This window comes from Triticum urartu, chromosome 1, assembly GCF_003073215.2.
Source record: "Triticum urartu cultivar G1812 chromosome 1, Tu2.1, whole genome shotgun sequence".
Lineage (NCBI taxonomy): Eukaryota > Viridiplantae > Streptophyta > Magnoliopsida > Poales > Poaceae > Triticum > Triticum urartu.
This window is the reverse complement of record NC_053022.1, coordinates 380,404,794-380,425,014: the sequence shown is the minus strand read 5'-3', so window position 1 is coordinate 380,425,014 and position 20,221 is coordinate 380,404,794.

The window sequence follows — 20,221 nt, the reverse complement described above, 5'->3', positions numbered from 1 at the left end:
TCTGAAACATTTGAAAAGTTCAAAGAATTTCAGAGTGAAGTTGAAAATCATCGTAACAAGAAAATAAAGTTTCTACGATCTGATCGTGGAGGAGAATATTTGAGTTACGAGTTTGGTGTACATTTGAAAAATTGTGGAATAGTTTCGCAACTCACGCCACCCGGAATACCACGGCGTAATGGTGTGTCCGAACGTTGTAATCGTACTTTACAAGATATGGTGCGATCTATGATGTCTCTTACTGATTTACCGCTATTGTTTTGGGGATACGCTCTAGAGACGGCCGCATTCACGTTAAATAGGGCACCATCAAAATCCATTGAGACGACGCCTTATGTACTATGGTTTGGCAAGAAACCAAAGTTGTCATTTCTGAAAGTTTGGGGCTGCGATGCTTATGTGAAAAAGCTTCAACCTGATAAGCTCGAACCCAAATCGGAGAAATGTGTCTTCATAGGATATCCAAAGGAAACTATTGGATACACCTTCTATCACAGATCCGAAGGCAAGACTTTTGTTGCTAAATTCGGAAACTTTCTAGAGAAGGAGTTTCTCTCGAAAGAAGTGAGTGCGAGGAAAGTAGAACTTGACGAGGTAACTGTACCTGCTCCCTTACTGGAAAGTAGTACATCACAGAAAACTGTTCCAGTGACACCTACACCAGTTAGTGAGGAAGCTAATGATAATGATCATGAAACTTCAGATCAAGATACTACTGAACCTCATAGATCAACCAGAGTGAGATCCGCGCCAGAGTGGTACGGTAATCCTGTTCTGGAAGTCATGCTACTAGATCATGATGAACCTACGAACTATGAAGAAGCGATGGTGAGCCCAGATTCCGCAAAGTGGCTTGAAGCCATGAAATCTGAGATGGGATCCATGTATGAGAACAAAGTATGGACTTTGGTTGACTTGCCCAATGATCGGCAAGCAATTGAGAATAAATGGATCTTCAAGAAGAAGACTGACGCTGACGGTAATATTACTGTCTACAAAGCTCGACTTGTCGCGAAAGGTTTTCGGCAAGTTCAAGGGATTGACTACGATGAGACCTTCTCGCCCGTAGCGATGCTTAAGTCTGTCCGAATCATGTTAGCAATTGCCGCATTTTATGATTATGAAATTTGGCAAATGGATGTCAAAACTGCATTCCTGAATGGTTTTCTGGAAGAAGAGTTGTATATGATGCAACCAGAAGGTTTTGTCGATCCAAAAGGAGCTAACAAAGTGTGCAAGCTCCAGCGATCCATTTATGGACTGGTGCAAGCCTCTCGGAGTTGGAATAAACGCTTTTATAGTGTGATCAAAGCATTTGGTTTTATACAGACTTTCGGAGAAGCCTGTATTTACAAGAAAGTGAGTGAGAGCTCTGTAGCATTTCTGATATTATATGTGGATGACATATTACTAATTGGAAATGATATAGAATTTCTGGATAGCATAAAGGGATACTTGAATAAGAGTTTTTCAATGAAAGACCTCAGTGAAGCTGCTTACATATTAGGCATAAAGATCTATAGAGATAGATCAAGACGCTTAATTGGACTTTCACAAAGCACATACCTTGACAAGATTTTGAAGAAGTTCAAATTGGATCAAGCAAAGAAAGGATTCTTGCCTGTGTTACAAGGTGTGAAGTTGAGTAAGACTCAATGCCCGACCACTGCAGAAGATAGAGAGAATATGAAAGATGTTCCCTATGCATCAGCCATAGGATCTATCATGTATGCAATGCTGTGTACCAGACCCGATGTGTGCCTTGCTATAAGTCTAGCAGGGAGGTACCAAAGTAATCCAGGAGTGGATCACTGGATAGCGGTCAAGAACATCCTGAAATACCTGAAAAGGACTAAGGATATGTTTCTCGTATATGGAGGTGACAAAGAGCTCATCGTAAAAGGTTACGTTGTTGCAAGCTTTGACACTGATCCGGACGATTCTAAATCGCAAACCGGATACGTGTTTACATTAAACGGTGGAGCTGTCAGTTGGTGCAGTTCTAAACAAAGCGTCATAGCGGGATCTACTTGTGAAGCGGAATACAAAGCTGCTTCGGAAGCAGCGAATGAAGGAGTCTGGATGAAGGAGTTCATATCCGATCTAGGTGTCATACCTAGTGCATCGGGTTCAATGAAAATCTTTTGTGACAATACTGGTGCAATTGCCTTGGCAAAGGAATCCAGATTTCACAAGAGAACCAAGCACATCAAGAGACGCTTCAATTCCATCCGGGATCTAGTCCAGGTGGGAGACATAGAGATTTGCAAGATACATACGGATCTGAATGTTGCAGACCCGTTGACTAAGCCTCTTCCACGAGCAAAACATGATCAACACCAAGGCTCCATGGGTGTTAGAATCATTACGGTGTAATCTAGATTATTGACTCTAGTGCAAGTGGGAGACTGAAGGAAATATGCCCTAGAGGCAATAATAAAGTTATTATTTATTTCCTTATAATCATGATAAATGTTTATTATTCATGCTAGAATTGTATTAACCGGAAACATAATACATGTGTGAATATATAAACAAACAGAGTGTCACTAGTATGCCTCTACTTGACTAGCTCGTTAATCAAAGATGGTTATGTTTCCTAACCATGGACAAAGAGTTGTTATTTGATTAACGAGGTCACGTCATTATTTGAATGATCTGATTGACATGACCCATTCCATTAGCTTAGCACCCGATCGTTTAGTATGTTGCTATTGCTTTCTTCATGACTTAAACATGTTCCTATGACTATGTGATTATGCAACTCTCGTTTACTGGAGGAACACTTTCTGTGCTACCAAATGTCACAATGTAACTGGGTGATTATAAAGGGCTCTACAGGTGTCTCCAAAGGTACATGTTGGGTTGGCGTATTTCGAGATTAGGATTTGTCACTCCGATTGTCGGAGAGGTATCTCTGGGCCCTCTCGGTAATGCACATCATAAGCCTTGCAAGCATTGCAACTAATGAGTTAGTTGCGGGATGATGTATTACAGAACGAGTAAAGAGACTTGCCGGTAACGAGATTGAACTAGGTATTGGATACCGACGATCGAATCTCGGGCAAGTAACATACCGATGGCAAAGGGAACAACGTATGTTGTTATGCGGTCTGACCGATAAAGATCTTCGTAGAGTAGTAGGAGCCAATATGGCATCCAGGTCCGCTATTGGTTATTGAGCGGAGACTGTGTCTTGGTCATGTCTACATTGTTCTCAAACCCGTATGTCCGCACGCTTAAGGTACGATGACTAGTTATATTATGAGTTTATGCATTTTGATGTACCGAAGGTTGTTCGGAGTCCCGGATGTGATCACAGACATGACGAGGAGTCTCGAAATGGTCGAGACGTAAAGATTGATATATTGGAAGCCTATATTTGGACATCAGGAAGTGTTCCGGGTGAAATCGGGATTTTACCGGAGTACCGGGAGGTTACCGGAACCCCCCGGGAGCCATATGGGCCATAATGGGCCTTAGTGGAAAGGAGAAAGGGGCAGCCCAAGGTGGCCGCGCGCCTCCCCCCTCCCCTAGTCCTATTAGGACTAGGAGAGGTGGCCGGCCCCCCTCCCTCTCTTTCCCCCTCGGGGAATCCTAGTCCAACTAGGATTGGGGGGGGGGAGTCCTACTCCCGGTTGGAGTAGGACTCCTCCTGCGCCCTCCTCCTGGCCGGCGCCCCCTCCCCCTTGGCTCCTTTATATACTGAGGCAGAGGCACCCCAGAAACACACAAGTTGATCCACGTGATCTATTCCTTAGCCGTGTGCGGTGCCCCCAGCCACCATATTCCTTGATAATACTATAGCGGAGATTAGGCGAAGCCCTGCTGCTGTAGTGCATCAAGATCGTCACCATGCCGTCGTGCTGACGGAACTCTTCCCCGACACTTTTCTGGATCGGAGTCCGGGGATTGTCATCGAGCTGAACGTGTGCTCGAACTTGGAGGTGCCGTAGTTTCGGTACTTGATCGGTTGGATCGCGAAGACGTACGACTACTTCCTCTACGTTGTGTCAACGCTTTCGCAGTCGGTCTGCGTGGGTACGTAGACAATACTCTCCCCTCTCGTTGCTATGCATCACATGATCTTGCGTGTGCGTAGGAAATTTTTTGAAATTACTACGAAACCCAACACTACGTGTGAAGCAGAGTACATTGCTACTTCGGAAGCAGCGAATGAAGGAGTCTGGATGAAGGAGTTCATATCCGATCTAGGTGTCATACCTAGTGCATCGGGTCCAATGAAAATCTTTTGTGACAATACTGGTGCAATTGCCTTGGTAAAGGAATGCAGATTTCACAAGAGAACCAAGCACATCAAGAGACGCTTCAATTCCATCCATGATCAAGTCCAGGTGCGAGAGATAGAGATTTGCAAGATACATACAGATCTAAATGTTGCAGACCTGTTGACTAAGCCTCTCTCACGAGCAAAACATGAGCAGCACCAAGGCTCCATGGGTGTTAGAATCATTACTGTGTAATCTAGATTATTGACTCTAGTGCAAGTGGGAGACTGAAGGAAATATTCCCTAGAGGCAATAATAAAGTTATTATTTATTTCCTCATATCATGATACATGTTTATTATTCATGCTAGAATTGTATTAACCGGAAACTTAGTACATGTGTGAATACATAGACAAACAAAGTGTCACTAGACTCCTCCTCCTGGCGTGCCTACAGGGGCCAGCCGGCCTCCCCCTTGGTCCTTTATATACGGGGGTAGTGGGGCACCTCTAGACACACAAGTTGATTTGTTGATCTCTCCCAGCCGTGTGCGGTGCCCCCCTCCACCATAATACACCTCGATCATATCGTAGCGGTGCTTAGGCGAAGCCCTGCGTCGGTAGCATCATCATCACCGTCATCACACCATCGTGCTGACGAAACTCTTCCGTGAAGCTCTGCTGGATCAGAGTTCGTGGGACGTCATCGAGCTGAATGTGTGCTGAACTCGAAGGTGCCATGCGTTGGGTACTTGGATCGGTCGGATCGTGAAGACGTAGGACTACATCAACCGCGTTGTGCTAATGCTTCCGCTTTTGGTCTACGAGGGTACGTGGACACACTCTCCCCTCTCGTTGCTATCCATCACCATGATCCTGTGTGTGCGTAGGAATTTTTTTTGAAATTACTACGTTCCCCAACAGCTGGTGAGGGCAAGAAGAGAAAAGAAAGGGTCAAGAAGACCATGGCTAGAGTTTTTCGTAAATCCTCTATGATGAGAGACCCAATTGAGGATGTGGAAGAAGATGAAGAAGAAGATGATGTGTTGGGGAACATAGTCATTTCAAAAAAATTCCTACGCACACGCAGGATCATGGTGATGCATAGCAACGAGAGGGGAGAGTGTCGTCCACGTACCCTGGTTGACCGTTAAGCGGAAGCGTTATGACAACGCGGTTGATGTAGTCGTACGTCTTCACGATCAACCGATCCTCAATACCGAACGTACGGCACCTCCGCGCTCAGCACACGTTCAGCTCGGTGACGTCCCGCGAACTCACGATCCAGTAGTGCTCGGGGAAGAGTTTCATCAGCACGACGGCATGGTGACGATGTTGATGAAGCTACTGCAGCAGGGCTTCGCCTAAACACCTCTACAGTAGGAGCGAGGTGGCTTATGGTGGAGGGGGCACCGGACACGGCCGGGAGAGATCTTCACGATCAACTTGTGTGTCTAGAGGTGCCCCCTTGCCCCCATATATAAAGGAGCAAGGGGGGAGAGGCAGCCGGCCAGGAGGAGGCGCGCCAGGGAGGAGTCCTACTCCCACCGGGAGTAGGACTCCCTCCTTTCCTAGTTGGAGTAGGAGAAGGGGGAATGAGGAGGGAGAGAGGAAGGAAAGGGGGCGCCGCCCCCCTCCTTGTCCAATTCAGACTAGAGGGAGGGGGGCGCGCGGCCTGCCCTGGCCGCCCCTCCTCTTCTCCACTAAGGCCCATCTTGGCCCATTAAACCCCCAGGGGGGGTTCCGATAACCCCCGGTACTCCGGTAAAATCCTGATTTCACCCAGAACACTTTCGATATCCAAATATAGGCTTCCAATATATCAATCTTTATTTCTCGACCATTTTGAGACTCCTCGTCATGTCCGCGATCACATCCGAGACTCCGAACTTCCTTCGGTTCATCAAAACACATAAACTCATAATATAACCGTCATCGAACTTTAAGCATGCGGACCCTACAGGTTCAAGAACTATGTAGACATGACCGAGACGTGCCTCCGGTCAATAACCAATAGCGGAACCTGGATGCTCATATTGGTTCCTACATATTCTACAAAGATCTTTATCGGTCAAACCACACAACACTATACATTGTTCTCTTTGTCATCGGTATGTTACTTGCCCGAGATTCGATCGTCGGTAGCCAATACCTAGTTCAATCTCGTTACCGGCAAGTCTCTTTACTCATTCCGTAATACATCACCCTGTAACTAACTCATTAGTTATCATGCTTGCAAGGCTTATAGTGATGTGTATTACCGAGAGGGCCTAGAGATACCTCTCCAACAATCGGAGTGACAAATCCTAATCTTGATCTATGCCAACTCAACAAGTACCATCGGAGACACCTGTAGAGCACCTTTATAATCACTCAGTTACATTTTGACGTTTGGTAGCACACAAAGTGTTCCTCCGGTATGCGGGAGTTGCATAATCTCATAGTCATAAGAACATGTATAAGTCATGAAGAAAGCAATAGGAGTAAACAAACGATCAAGTGCTAAGCTAACGGAATGGGTCAAGTCAATCACATCATTCTCCTAATGATGTGATCCCATTGATCAAATAACAACTCATGTCTATGGTTAGGAAACTTAACCATCTTTGATCAATGAGCTAGTCAAGTAGAGGCATACTAGTGACACTATGTTTGTCTATGTATTCACACATGTATTATGTTTCCGGTTAATACAATTCTAGCATGAATAATAAACATTTGTCATGAAATAAGGAAATAAATAATAACTTTATTATTGCCTCTAGGGTATATTTCCTTCAGTCTCCCACTTGCACTAGAGTCAATAATCTAGATTACACAGTAATGATTTTAACACCCATGGAGCCTTGGTGCTGATCATGTTTTGCTCGTGGAAGAGGCTTAGTTAATGGGTCCGCAACATTCAGATCCGTATGTATCTTGCAAATCTCTATGTCTCCCACTTGGACTTGATCCCGAATGGAGTTGAAGCGTCTCTTGATGTGCTTGGTTCTCTTGTGAAATCTGGATTCCTTTGCCAAAGCAATTGCACCTGTATTGTCACAAAAGATTTTCATTGGACCCGATGCACTAGGTATGACACCTAGATCGGATATGAACTCCTTCATCCAAACTCCTTCATTTGCTGCTTCCAAAGCAGCAATGTACTCCGCTTCACATGTAGATCCCGCCACGACGCTCTGTTTAGAACTGCTCCAACTGACAGCTCCACCGTTTAATATAAACACATACCCGGTTTGCAATTTAGAATCGTCCGGATCAGTGTCAAAGCTTGCATCAACATAACCATTTACGATGAGCTCTTTGTCACCTCCATAAATGAGAAACATATCCTTGGTCCTTTTCGGGTACTTCATGATGTTCTTGACCGCTGTCCAGTGATCCACTCCTGGATTACTTTGGTACCTCCCTGCTAGGCTAATAGCAAGGCACACATCAGGTCTGGTACACAACATTGCATACATGATAGAGCCTATGGCTGAAGCATAGGGAACACTTTTCATTTTCTCTCTATCTTTTGCAATGGTGGGGCATTGAGTCTTACTCAACTTCACATCTTGTAACACAGGCAAGAACCCTTTCTTAGCTTGATCCATTTTGAACTTCTTCAAAACTTTATCAAGGTATGTGCTTTGTGAAAGTCCAATTAAGTGTCTTGATCTATCTCTATAGATCTTGATGCCCAGTATATAAGCAGCTTCATCGAGTTCTTTCATTGAAACACTTTTATTCAAGTATCCTTTTATGTTGTCTAGAAATTCTATATCATTTCCAATCAACAATATGTCATCCACATATAATATTAGAAATGCTAGAGAGCTCCCACTCACTTTCTTGTAAATACATGCTTCTCCAAAAGTCTGTATAAAACTATATGCTTTGATCACACTATAAAAATGTTTATTCCAACTCCGAGATGCTTGCACCAGTCCATAAATGGATCGCTGGAGCTTGCACACTTTGTTAGCTCCCTTTGGATCGATAAAACCTTCAGGTTGCATCATATACAACTCTTCTTCCAGAAATCCATTCAGGAATGCAGTCTTTACATCCATTTGCCAAATTTCATAATCATAAAATGCGGCAATTGCTAACATGATTCGGACGGACTTAAGCATCGCTACGGGTGAGAAGGTCTCATCGTAGTCAACTCCTTGAACTTGTCGAAAACCTTTTGCAACAAGTTGAGCTTTGTAGACAGTAACATTACCGTCAGTGCCTCTCTTCTTCTTGAAGATCCATTTGTTCTCGATGGCTTGTCGATCATCGGGCAAGTCAACCAAAGTCCACACTTTGTCCTCATACATGGATCCCATCTCAGACTTCATGGCTTCAAGCCATTTTGCGGAATCTGGGCTCATCATCGCTTCTTCATAGTTCGTAGGTTCGTCATGGTCAAGTAACATGACCTCCAGAACTGGATTACCGTACCACTCTGGCACGGATCTTGCTCTGGTTGACCTACGAGGTTTGGTAGTAACTTGATCTGAAGTTTCATGATCATCATCATTAGCTTCCTCACTAATTGGTGTAGATGTCACAGGAACCGGTTTCTGTGATGAACTACTTTCCAATAAGGGAGAAGGTACAGTTACCTCATCAAGTTCTACTTTCCTCCCACTCACTTCTTTCGAGAGAAACTCTGTGGGGACCCCAACTCATAAGTCGAGATCACCGAATGCACGTGTACAGTGATCCCAGAGATCAATGCTCACTGAACACACAGAAGCTGAATAACAAGAGTCTTACATCCATACATACTGTTTTACACAAGTAGGACCATTATGGTCAAGTCTTACATAGATAAAGCCACAAGGGCTGAATATCGAATAAACTTAAGCAGCGGAAATCTTCGTCGATAAGTAGAACCCATGCCATCTGCCTTAACCCTACAGGCATTCTGACTGGGAAACGTCCTAGTTCACATGTTCGTCTCCAAAGAACTCTTCATTGAACTCCTGTTCTTCCATGCCTGGCCAATTAAATAACCAGTGGCAAGCCAATGAGTACTTTGAATGTACTCGCAAGCAACCCATGTTTTGGCTCAAGATACAACAATGCATGATATAGGTATATTTTTGCAGAAAAAGCTAGTTTTGAGTGCAATGACATGTTCAACAACTTGTAAGACATGCATCAGGAGAATTCAAGTAACCATGAGGGCAGGTTACAAATATCAACATAAATAGAGTGGGCATCAACCCAACTCAATCATGTCAAGTCCTGTGACTTGACCCAAGTAGTTCTTCCCACTTATCCAAACACATACACTGGTTTGTAAACATGTGGACGTAGCCCAAGAGCGGTTACCCAACTGTCCTTGACCGTGGACATGGCTATTCGAATAGTTTTACACTCTGCAGAGGTTGCACACTTTACCCACAAGATCCGGGGAACTTCCGTGTCATCCACGACCCGCGGTACCTCAAGTACCCGGGGTAAGCACCCGATCACTATCTTTCCCTAGACGACACTAACATGGAGTCCACTCGATTGGTAGTAACCCCCGTGCCCAACATTTCAGAACTTAAAATTGTGGAGCCTCACTCCCATATTCATCACATACCACTGGCACGGGGTACCAACGGTGTGTCCGGTGCCCCATAAAAATGTTCTTGGCCGCCCTATCTGGCACGACCCCGTCCCGAGAGAGAGCACCAACTCTCCCCCGTCACTAGTAATGCGGGCTCCAAGCTAGTATCGGCCTAGGTAATCAATAATGCCCTTTCCCATATAAGGGTAGAGTGGTTGCGCATGTAAGGTTGGAATAACGGTCGCAACTTAAACCAATTCATTTTGAAAACAACACACACTTGCCTCGGTACACCACTTCGTCATCAAGTGGCAACCCAACTCATCATCTCCCCCGGGCATAAGTGTCACCCGATGGGGTTTTCAAAAAGTCTTTTGAAAATGCTATGTCTCCATCACCATGCATATTCCCGTCCCTTTTTGCATAGCACTACTTTAGCATCCTATCTACTCCCACCGGCATAACCCTCATAAGGAGGTAGGGTCATGCACAATGCAAGTATCAACGAGGAAGTAATGGAGGCAAACCATCAAAGTGGTTCCACCTCATCATGATTCCGTTGCAACAACAATATGATGCTATATGTCATGCATAAAAAGGGTTTCATAGACATGGTCAAAGGGCTGCTTGCCTGTTTTTAACAAAGTCTTCGAGGTCTTCAAATATCTCTGGTCCAACTCCGAGCATTTCGTCTACTTCATCAACTATCATCGAAAGCAACCATAATAAGCAACACAACAAGGCAGAAAATAAAGTGCTCTAAAAATATTGATTTGACTTTTCTAGGACATCTCTGGTTATATGAAAATTAACCAGAGTGGTTTCATTGGAATTTGGTCAGTGGATATTTCTAAACATTTTAATACAATGGAATCAAGGGGTTTATGGATTTGCAAGAAGTGTAGAGAAACATATTTTTGAAAAATGAGCAAAGGCACCCATTTAACAAACCATGATTTTAGTAGCATCTAGGAGTTGGTTTCACTGGATTTGGAGTTCAAATGATTTTCCTATGAATTTACAAAGTTGACAAATATGAAGAAATGGCTCATTATTTTGTGTGGTACAGAAAGTACTGAGAAATTTTTTCATAAACTAAGTTATGAACTTAGAAGCATCTAGGAATTTGAATCATGGCATTTGGATCAATTTTGAGCTCTCTGTGATTTTCTAAAGTTTATCATAGAAATGGAAAAAGGGGATGTCATAAATATTTGTGAAGGAAATGTTTCTTGGAAAAATGTGCAAACAACATCATGTGATAGATCATGAATTTATGAGCTACTAGAAATTTGAATCATCAAATTTGGAGTTAATTTGAATTATTTATGGATTTTACAAGTTTACAGAAAAAGAAAAAGAAAAGGGAAAGGGTTTTACCCTTATCCTGCGCACTGGGTGGGAGATAGCAGTGGGCTGGCCCAGCGGCTCAGCTGCGCGGGTGGCAGGGGCGACGTCGAAGGCGCCCCGGGCGGAGTACGCCTTCGCTGCGCGTGAAGCGGGTTTACTCCTAGCCTGTCTCCACTTAAACGGGCGGGGCCTGCCCACCGGGTCGCTGACGAGCGGGGCCCGGTGCTCAGGCCGTCTCCTACCTCCCGCTCGAACAGAGCAGAGGCAGGGGAGGCGAGGCCAAGCGGGTGCCGGCGTTCTCCCCAGCGGCACCGGCCACCTCGGGCGATGTCCACCACACCGGCGGGTTCAGGGGGTCACGCTGCATCCGGAGAGGTGCACCACGACCTCGGGGGCGGTCGGTTGCGAGCGCAATGTCGGCCGTGGCGGAGGCCGGCGACGGTGAAGGTGAGCACGGCGATGCGGAGAGGGATGGGACGAAATGGAGACCGGGGTGGATCAATAGTGCTGAGGAGAGGGTTCTGGAATGGCTTGGGGAAAGAAAGAGGGGTTAAGGCGCCGGAATTTTGGCGGCGGTCGGCGGCTCGGCTCCGGCCATAGAGGTGCAAGGAGGGCGCGGGGAGAGGAGTGAGCTGGTCGAGGTGATGCACAGGAGGGAGAGGGAGCGAACGGAGGCCAGAGAGGGCTCGGGGGTGGCCTTTTATGGCGGGGCGATGGCGCACCATGGATGGGGCGCACGGGCGGCCGCGGCGATCGCTCTGGTGGCCAAGGAAGCGAGCGAGGAGGGCTCTGCGGCGCTCGTGGGGATGGTGCATGGTGTTGGGGACGTAGAGGAGGAGCGGAGCGAGCTCGGGGGCAGGACCCGTGCTTGAGCAGAGAGTGGGGGAGCTGGGCGGCGCTCTGTCCACGCGTGGGACGGGCAGGGGAGAGAGAGGAAGGAGGGGGCCGACAGCTTGCCGTGTTGTGGACGCCGAGGTGGTCCTTCTGGCGCGTGGGGGAGAGCTGAGGTCGTCGGAGGCGTTGGGCAGAGAGCGGCTACAGTGCCTGGCCGCACTGTAGCACGCTCTGGAGCGTGTATTCGGCATGCCATAGCATATTATATGCCTTGTGGGCGCGGCCACTGATGTCTGGCAGCTCTAGGGGAGAGTAAAGAATGGGGAGGGGGCCTTGGATGCCATGGATGGCCACTGAAGTGATGAGGGAGGTGGGAAAGGAGAAGAATGTTGCTGTCCAGAAGGGTAAATGATGATGTTTCACCCCTCAATCATTGAGCTATGGGCTCGCAAGTCTTGATAGAGGTAGAGGGTAACTAGGAGTAGCTGTGGTAAAAAGTTGAGGCCATGGAGATTAGTGGAAGAGGTCAAAACGTGCATTTTAAATTTCTGCCAGAAGGTGTTTGATGTAGGTTTGGGCAAGCAAATGGACTTCCCTTGTCACGAGGCTTGACAGGGTCAAATGGCCTGAGAAAACAAGAGGTTCCACCAAGATTGAGTTCATTTGGGAAAAGTTGCCAATGCAACTTTTGTAAACCCTAGAAATCAGAAGAAATGGACTTTCCAAGATTTTGTCACGTAAATCTATTCTCCTTGATGCACCACTTAGTGTAGTGTCATCATTTGAGGTTATGAACATGTCCACGAAAGTTGAGATCAAAAGGAGAAAGTTGCCAATGTAGAGTTGTTCAAATTTGGTTCTGGACAGGAAGGGTTTTGGGGCACTTTGAGCAAGATAACATTCTCTCCAACTTGTGCCATTTGGTCTAGATGAATAATTAGACCATTTGAGAATGTTCACAAGGTTTGAGAACATTTGGACATGTTTGGCAATGTAAAATTGCTCAAACTTCAAAATGGACATAAATGGTTTTGAGGAGATTTCATGGGGTTATACTATTCTCCATGACATGATACTTGGCAAGATCATCAACATGTCATATGTGACATTCTAGAATTTTCTTGGAATTTTTGGGGAATATTTCCTTTGTAAATATTTCAAAAGCTTGAAATATCCAGAAAGGGTTTTTGAGGGATTTTACTAATATTTTGAACATGACCATGTGTTGAAACTCTTATATATGGACAATATATGTCCACTGAGTTTCTCTAGGTTTTTGTCAAATATTTTTAAAGCATTAAAATAATTTTAACCTATTAAAAGCATTTCTGGCCTTAAGAAAAAGCCTTTAAATAAAATAGGAAAATAACTTTTAAAATTGTATTTTTGTGGTTTATGGGAGCCCTATACCTAATAGGTTTCAAATATACTTTTTGAAAGATTTTTCACACCCTTAATTAAGTACTTGTAGTTCAAGTCTCAATTCAGGGGTTTTTGGAAAACCTAATTTATAAAATTCTTTTTGGCCAAAATATTTTTGCAAGAAATTGTTTTTATGTCCTACACACATGGCATGATCATTGGGCAAGGTTTTGGATCAAGGAGAAGGAGTATAAGAGTTGGAGGATTTATTTGATTTTTAGAGCACTTGCAAACAACAAACAAAATCCAATCAAGGCAAGGTCCAAAACACTCAAAAGTTTTTTGTCAAACCACATTTTATCATGATTTATTAGCTTAAGTGTTGTGGCATGAAAATCAGGGTGTGACAAACTCCTTCTCTAGAAAGGATCCATTCTTAGCAACGAATATCTTGCCTTCGGATCTGTGATAGAAGGTGTACCCAATAGTTTCCTTTGGGTATCCTATGAAGAAACATTTCTCCGATTTGGGTTCGAGCTTATCAGGTTGAAGCTTTTTCACATAAGAATCGTAGCCCCAAACTTTAAGAAACGACAACTTTCATTTCTTGCCACACCATAGTTCATAAGACGTCGTCTCAACGGATTTTGATGGTCCCCTATTTAACGTGAATGCAGCCGTCTCTAAAGCATAACCCCAGAACGATAGCGGTAAATCAGTAAGAGACATCATAGATCGCACCATATCTAGTAAAGTATGATTACGAAGTTCGGACACACCATTACGCTGTGGTGTATCAGGTGGCATGAGTTGCGAAACTATTCCACATTGTTTCAAATGTAGGCCAAACTCGTAACTCAAATATTCTCCTCCATGATCAGATCGTAGAAATTTCATTTTCTTGTTACGATGATTTTCCACTCACTCTGAAATTCTTTGAACTTTTCAAAAGTTTCAGACTCATGCTTCATTAAGTAGATATAGCCATATCTTCTCAAATCATCTGTGAAGGTGAGAAAATAACGATACTCGCCGCGAGCCTCAATATTCATCGGACCACATACATTAGTATGTATGATTTCCAACAAATCTGCTGCTCGCTCCATAGTTCTGGAGAACGGTGTTTTAGTCATCTTGCCCATAAGGCATGGTTCGCAAGTACCAAGTGATTCATAATCAAGTGATTCCAAAAGTCCGCCAGTATGGAGTTTCTTCATGCGCTTTATACCAATATGACCCAAACGGCAGTGCCACAAATAAGTTGCACTATCAATATCAACTCTGCATCTTTTGGCTTCAACATTATGAATATGTGTATCACTACTATCGAGATTCAATAAGAATAGAGCACTCTTTAAGGATGCATGACCATAAAAGATATTACTCATATAAATAGAACAACCATTATTCTCAGATTTAAATAAATAACCGTCTCACATCAAATAAGATCCAGATATAATGTTCATGCTTAACGCTGGCACCAAATAACAATTATTTAGGTCTAAAACTAATCCCAAAGGTAGATGTAGAGGTAGCATGCCGACGGCGATCACATCGACTTTGGAACCATTTCCCATGTGCATCGTCACCTCGTCCTTAGCCAGTCTTCGCTTAATCCGTAGTCTCTATTTCAAGTTGCAAATATTAGCAACAGAACCAGTATCAAATACCCAGGTGCTACCGCGAGCTCTGGTAAGGTACACATCAATAACATGTATATATATCACATATACCTTTGTTCACCTTGCCATCCTTCTTATCCGCCAAATACTTGGGGCAGTTCCGCTTCTAGTGACCAGCATGTTTGCAGTAGAAGCACTTAGTCTCAGGCTTAGGTCCAGACTTGGGTTTCTTCTCCTGAGCAGCAACTTGTTTGTCGTTCTTCTTGAAGTTCCCCTTGTTCTTCCCTTTGCCCCTTTTCTTGAAACTGGTGGTCTTATTGACCATCAACACTTGATGCTCCTTCTTGATTTCTACCTCCGCAGCCTTTAGCATTGTGAAGAGTTCGGGAATAGTCTTATTCATCCCTTGCATATTGTAGTTCATCATGAAGCTTTTGTAGCTTGCTGGCAGTGATTGAAGAACTCTTTCAATGACACTATCAACAGGAAGATTAACTCCCAGTTGAGTCAAGTGATTATGATACCCAGACATTTTGAGTATATGCTCACTGTCAAAACTATTCTCCTCCATCTTGCAGCTATAGAACTTATTGGAGACCTCATATCTCTCAATCCGGGCATTTGCTTGAAATATTAACTTCAACTCCTGGAACATCTCATATGCTCCATGACGTTCAAAACGTCGTTGAAGTCCCGGCTCTAAGCCGTAAAGCATGGCACACTGAACTATCGAGTAGTCATCAGCTTTACTCTGCCAAACGTTCTTAACGTTGTCAGCAGCATCTGTAGCAGGCCTGGCACCCAGCAGTGCTTCCAGGACATAATTCTTCTGTGCAGCAATGAGGATAATCCTCAAGTTACGGACCCAGTCCGTGTAATTGCTACCATCATCTTTCAACTCTGCTTTCTCAAGGAACGCATTAAAATTCAACCGAACAACTGTGCGGGCCATCTATCTACAACAAAATAGATAAGCAAAATACTATAAGGTACTAAGTTCATGATAAATTTAAGTTCAATTAATCATATTACTTAAGAACTCCCACTTAGATAGACATCCCTCTAATCATCTAAGTGATCATGTGATCCATATCAACTAAACCATAACCGATCATCACGTGAAATGGAGTAGTTTTCGATGGTGAACATTACTATGATATCTACTATATGATTCACGCTCGACCTTTCGGTCTCAGTGTTCCGAGGCCATATCAGCATATGCTAGGCTCGTCAAGTTTAACCTGGGTATTCTGCGTGTGCAAAACTGGCTTGCACCCGTTGTAGATGGACGTAGAGGTTATCACACCCGATCATCACGTGGTGTCTCGGCACGACGAACTTTGGCAACGGTGCATACTCAGGGAGAACACTTTTATCTTGAAATTAAGTGAGAGATCATCTTATAATGCTACCATCAAATAAAGCAGAATAAGATGCATAAAGGATAAACATCACATGCAATCATTATAAGTGATATGATATGGCCATCATCATCTTGTGCTTGTGATCTCCATCTCTGAAGCACCGTCATGATCACCATCGTCACTGGCGCGACACCTTGATCTCCATCGTAGCATTGTTGTCGTCTCGCCAACTATTGCTTCTATGACTATCGCTACCGCTTAGTGATAAAGTAAAGCAATTACAGGGCGATTGCAATGCATACAATAAAGCAACAACCATATGGCTCTTGCCAGTTGCCGATAACTTTGTTACAAAACATGATCATCTCATACAATAAATATAGCATCATATCTTGACCATATCACATCACAACATGCCCTGCAAAAACAAGTTAGACGTCCTCTACTTTGTTGTTGCAAGTTTTATGTGGCTGCTACGGGCTGAGCAAGAACCGTTCCTACCTACGCATCAAAACCACAACGATAGTTCGTCAAGTTGGTGCTGTTTTAACCTTCTCAAGGACCGGGCATAGCCACACTCGGTTCAACTAAAGTTGGATAAACTGACACCCGCCAGCCACTTGTGTGCAAAGCATGTCGGTAGAACCAGTCTCGCGTAAGCGTACGCGTAATGTCAGTTCGGGCCGCTTCATCCAACAATACCACTGAACCAAAGTATGACATGCTGGTAAGCAGTATGACTTGTATCGTCCACAACTCACTTGTGTTCTACTCGTGCATATAACATCTACACATAAAACCTGGCTCGGATGCCACTGTTGGGGAATGTAGTAATTTCAAAAAAATTCCTACGCACACGCATGATCATGGTGATGCATAGCAACGAGAGGGGAGAGTGTCGTCCACGTACCCTCGTAGACCATTAAGCGGAAGCATTATGACAACGCGGTTGATGTAGTCGTACATCTTCATGATCGACTGATCCTCAATACCGAACGTACGGCACCTCCGCGTTTAGCACACGTTCAGCTCAGTGACGTCCCGCGAACTCACGATCCAGTAGTGCTCGGGGAAGAGTTTCGTCAGCATGACGGCGTGGTGATGATGTTGATGAAGCTACCGCAGCAGGGCTTCGCCTAAACACCGCTATAGTATGACCGAGGTGGATTATGGTGGAGGGGGGCAATGCACATGGCTGGGAGAGATCTTCACGATCAACTTGTGTGTCTAGAGGTGCCCCCTTGCCCCCGTATATAAAGGAGCAAGGGTGGAGAGGCGGCTGGCCAGGAGGAGGCGTGCCAGGGAGGAGTCCTACTCCCACCGGGAGTAGGACTCCCTCCTTCCCTAGTTGGAGTAGGAGAAGGGGGAAGGAGGAGGGAGAGAGGAAGGAAAGGGGGCGCCGCCCCCCTCCTTATCCAGTTCGGACTAGAGGGAGAGGGGGCGCGCGACCTGCCCTGGCCGCCCCTCCTCTTCTCCACTAAGGCCCATCTTTGCCCATTAACCCCCCCCCCCCCCGGGGGGGGGGGGGGTCCGGTAACCCCCAGTACTCCGGTAAAATCGCGATTTCACCTGGAACACTTTCGATATCCAAATATAGGCTTCCAATATATCAATCTTTATGTCTCAACCATTTTGAGACTCCTCGTCATGTCTGTGATCACATCCGGGACTCCGAACTTCCTTCGGTTCATCAAAACACATAAACTCATAATATAACCGTCATCAAACTTTAAGCGTGCGGACCCTATGGGTTCGAGAACTATGTAGACATGACCGAGACATGTCTCCGGTTAATAACCAATAGCAGAACCTGGATGCTCATATTGGTTCCTACATATTCTATGAAGATCTTTATCGGTCAAACCGCACAACACTATACGTTGTTCTCTTTGTCATCGGTATGTTACTTACCCGAGATTCGATCGTCGGTATCCAATACCTAGTTCAATCTCGTTACCGGCAAGTCTCTTTACTCGTTCCGTAATACATCACCATGTAAATAACTCATTAGTTATCATGCTTGCAAGGCTTATAGTGATGTGTATTACCGAGAGGGCCCAGAGATACCTCTCCGACAATCGGAGTGACAAATCCTAATCTTGATCTATGCCAACTCAACAAGTACCATCGGAGACACCTGCAGAGCACCTTTATAATCACCCAGTTATGTTCCGACGTTTGGTAGCACACAAAGTGTTCCTCCGGTATTCGGGATTCGCATAATCTCATAGTCATAAGAACATGTATAAGTCATGAAGAAAGCAATAGCAGTAAACAAACGATTGAGTGCTAAGCTAACGGAATGGGTCAAGTCAATCACATCATTCTCCTAATGATGTGATCCCATTGATCAAATAACAACTCATGTCTATGGTTAGGAAACTTGACCATCTTTGATCAATGAGCTAGTCAAGTAGAGGCATACTAGTGACACTATGTTTGTCTATGTATTCACACATGTATTATGTTTCCGGTTAATACAATTCTAGCATGAATAATAAACATTTATCATGAAATAAGGAAATAAATAATAACTTCATTATTGCCTCTAGGATATATTTCCTTCGTGATGCACCAGCACCCAAAGCACATAAGCTGATGGGGGATGCCATCTAGTCTGGGGCTGCTCCATCAAAGCCCAAGACTGCGCCCAAAGCTACTGCTCCAGCCCCCAAGTCTGCACCAATGAGAAGCACTAGAAATATTCCTGCTGCTGAGAAAAACAAGGCCCCAGTTCCTGAAATGGAAGAAGAATAAGATGAAGCCCAAGTGCTCAGAAAGTTGAAGCCAAAAATTCCCGATCATGATGACAATCACCTAGTGGCTGAAAACATGAAGGAGAGAAAGGATGTAGGTCTCAAATTGTGGAGACAATCAGACCCTTATGGTGTGATTAGAAGGACTACTGTGGACTATAGATTTCACACCAAGGAACAACGGGACTTCTATGAGACAGTATTCTGGATAAGAAGCTCATCGTGTGTGACATGAAGTGGGTGGATTGGAAGTACATTGGCAACAATGAAGACCACTTCCTTGGAGTGCACGAAAGTTTCAGACTCAATGGAGTTGACACCTTTGTGGGTCAAAAATTGACCAAGTGGAACGATGAACTGACCATGCAGTTTTACTCCACTGCTCATTTTTATCCAGATGGGAGAATTGTATGGATGACTGAAGGTACAGGGTATCAGTCTACTGTTGCAGAGTGGGCCAAGCTTATCAATGCCCCTGAAGAGCATGAGGATGACATTTATGTCTATGCTAAACCTAGGAAGGGTCACAACTCCATGGCCAACATGTACAAGGAGATACCTGACAAGGCCTTGGAGACACACAAGCTAGGCTCAGTGTATTATCTGTTGTCTGGACTGACCACCATTAACACCATATTGAGGCACACCTTGTTGCCCAAATCAGGGGATCACGGGATGATCAGAGGCCACTCCATCAAGTTGCTTCAGATGTTTGATGTGCCCCAAAAATTTAAAGTGATGAGTTTGATTGTTGAAACCATCAAGAGAACTGCAATAGACCAAAAGAGATCATGTGGGTATGCTCCACACATTCAGATGCTCATTAAATCCAAGATGGGCAAAGGCATGCATCTCTTGGAAAAATAGCACCTTCCCTTGAGGCCTGATCGTGAGGACAACACAGTTGTTATGGATGCTTCAGATCCTACATCTATAGAGGCTCAAGAGAAGAGAGAGAGAAGGCAAAAGCAAAGAAGGCAGCCAAGATGCCAAGTGTTGAAGAGGCTTCACAAGTTTTTCTCAAGTCTAAATGAGACCAACTTGGCTATCTCATTCAGGCTACTTTGAGGATTAAGAAAGGTTTGGCCAACCTGACTCAAAATCAAGAGAGCCCTGAGAGCATTTTTGAGACAAAACTTCATGACTTGGATGTCAAGGTGACAGCACTTTAG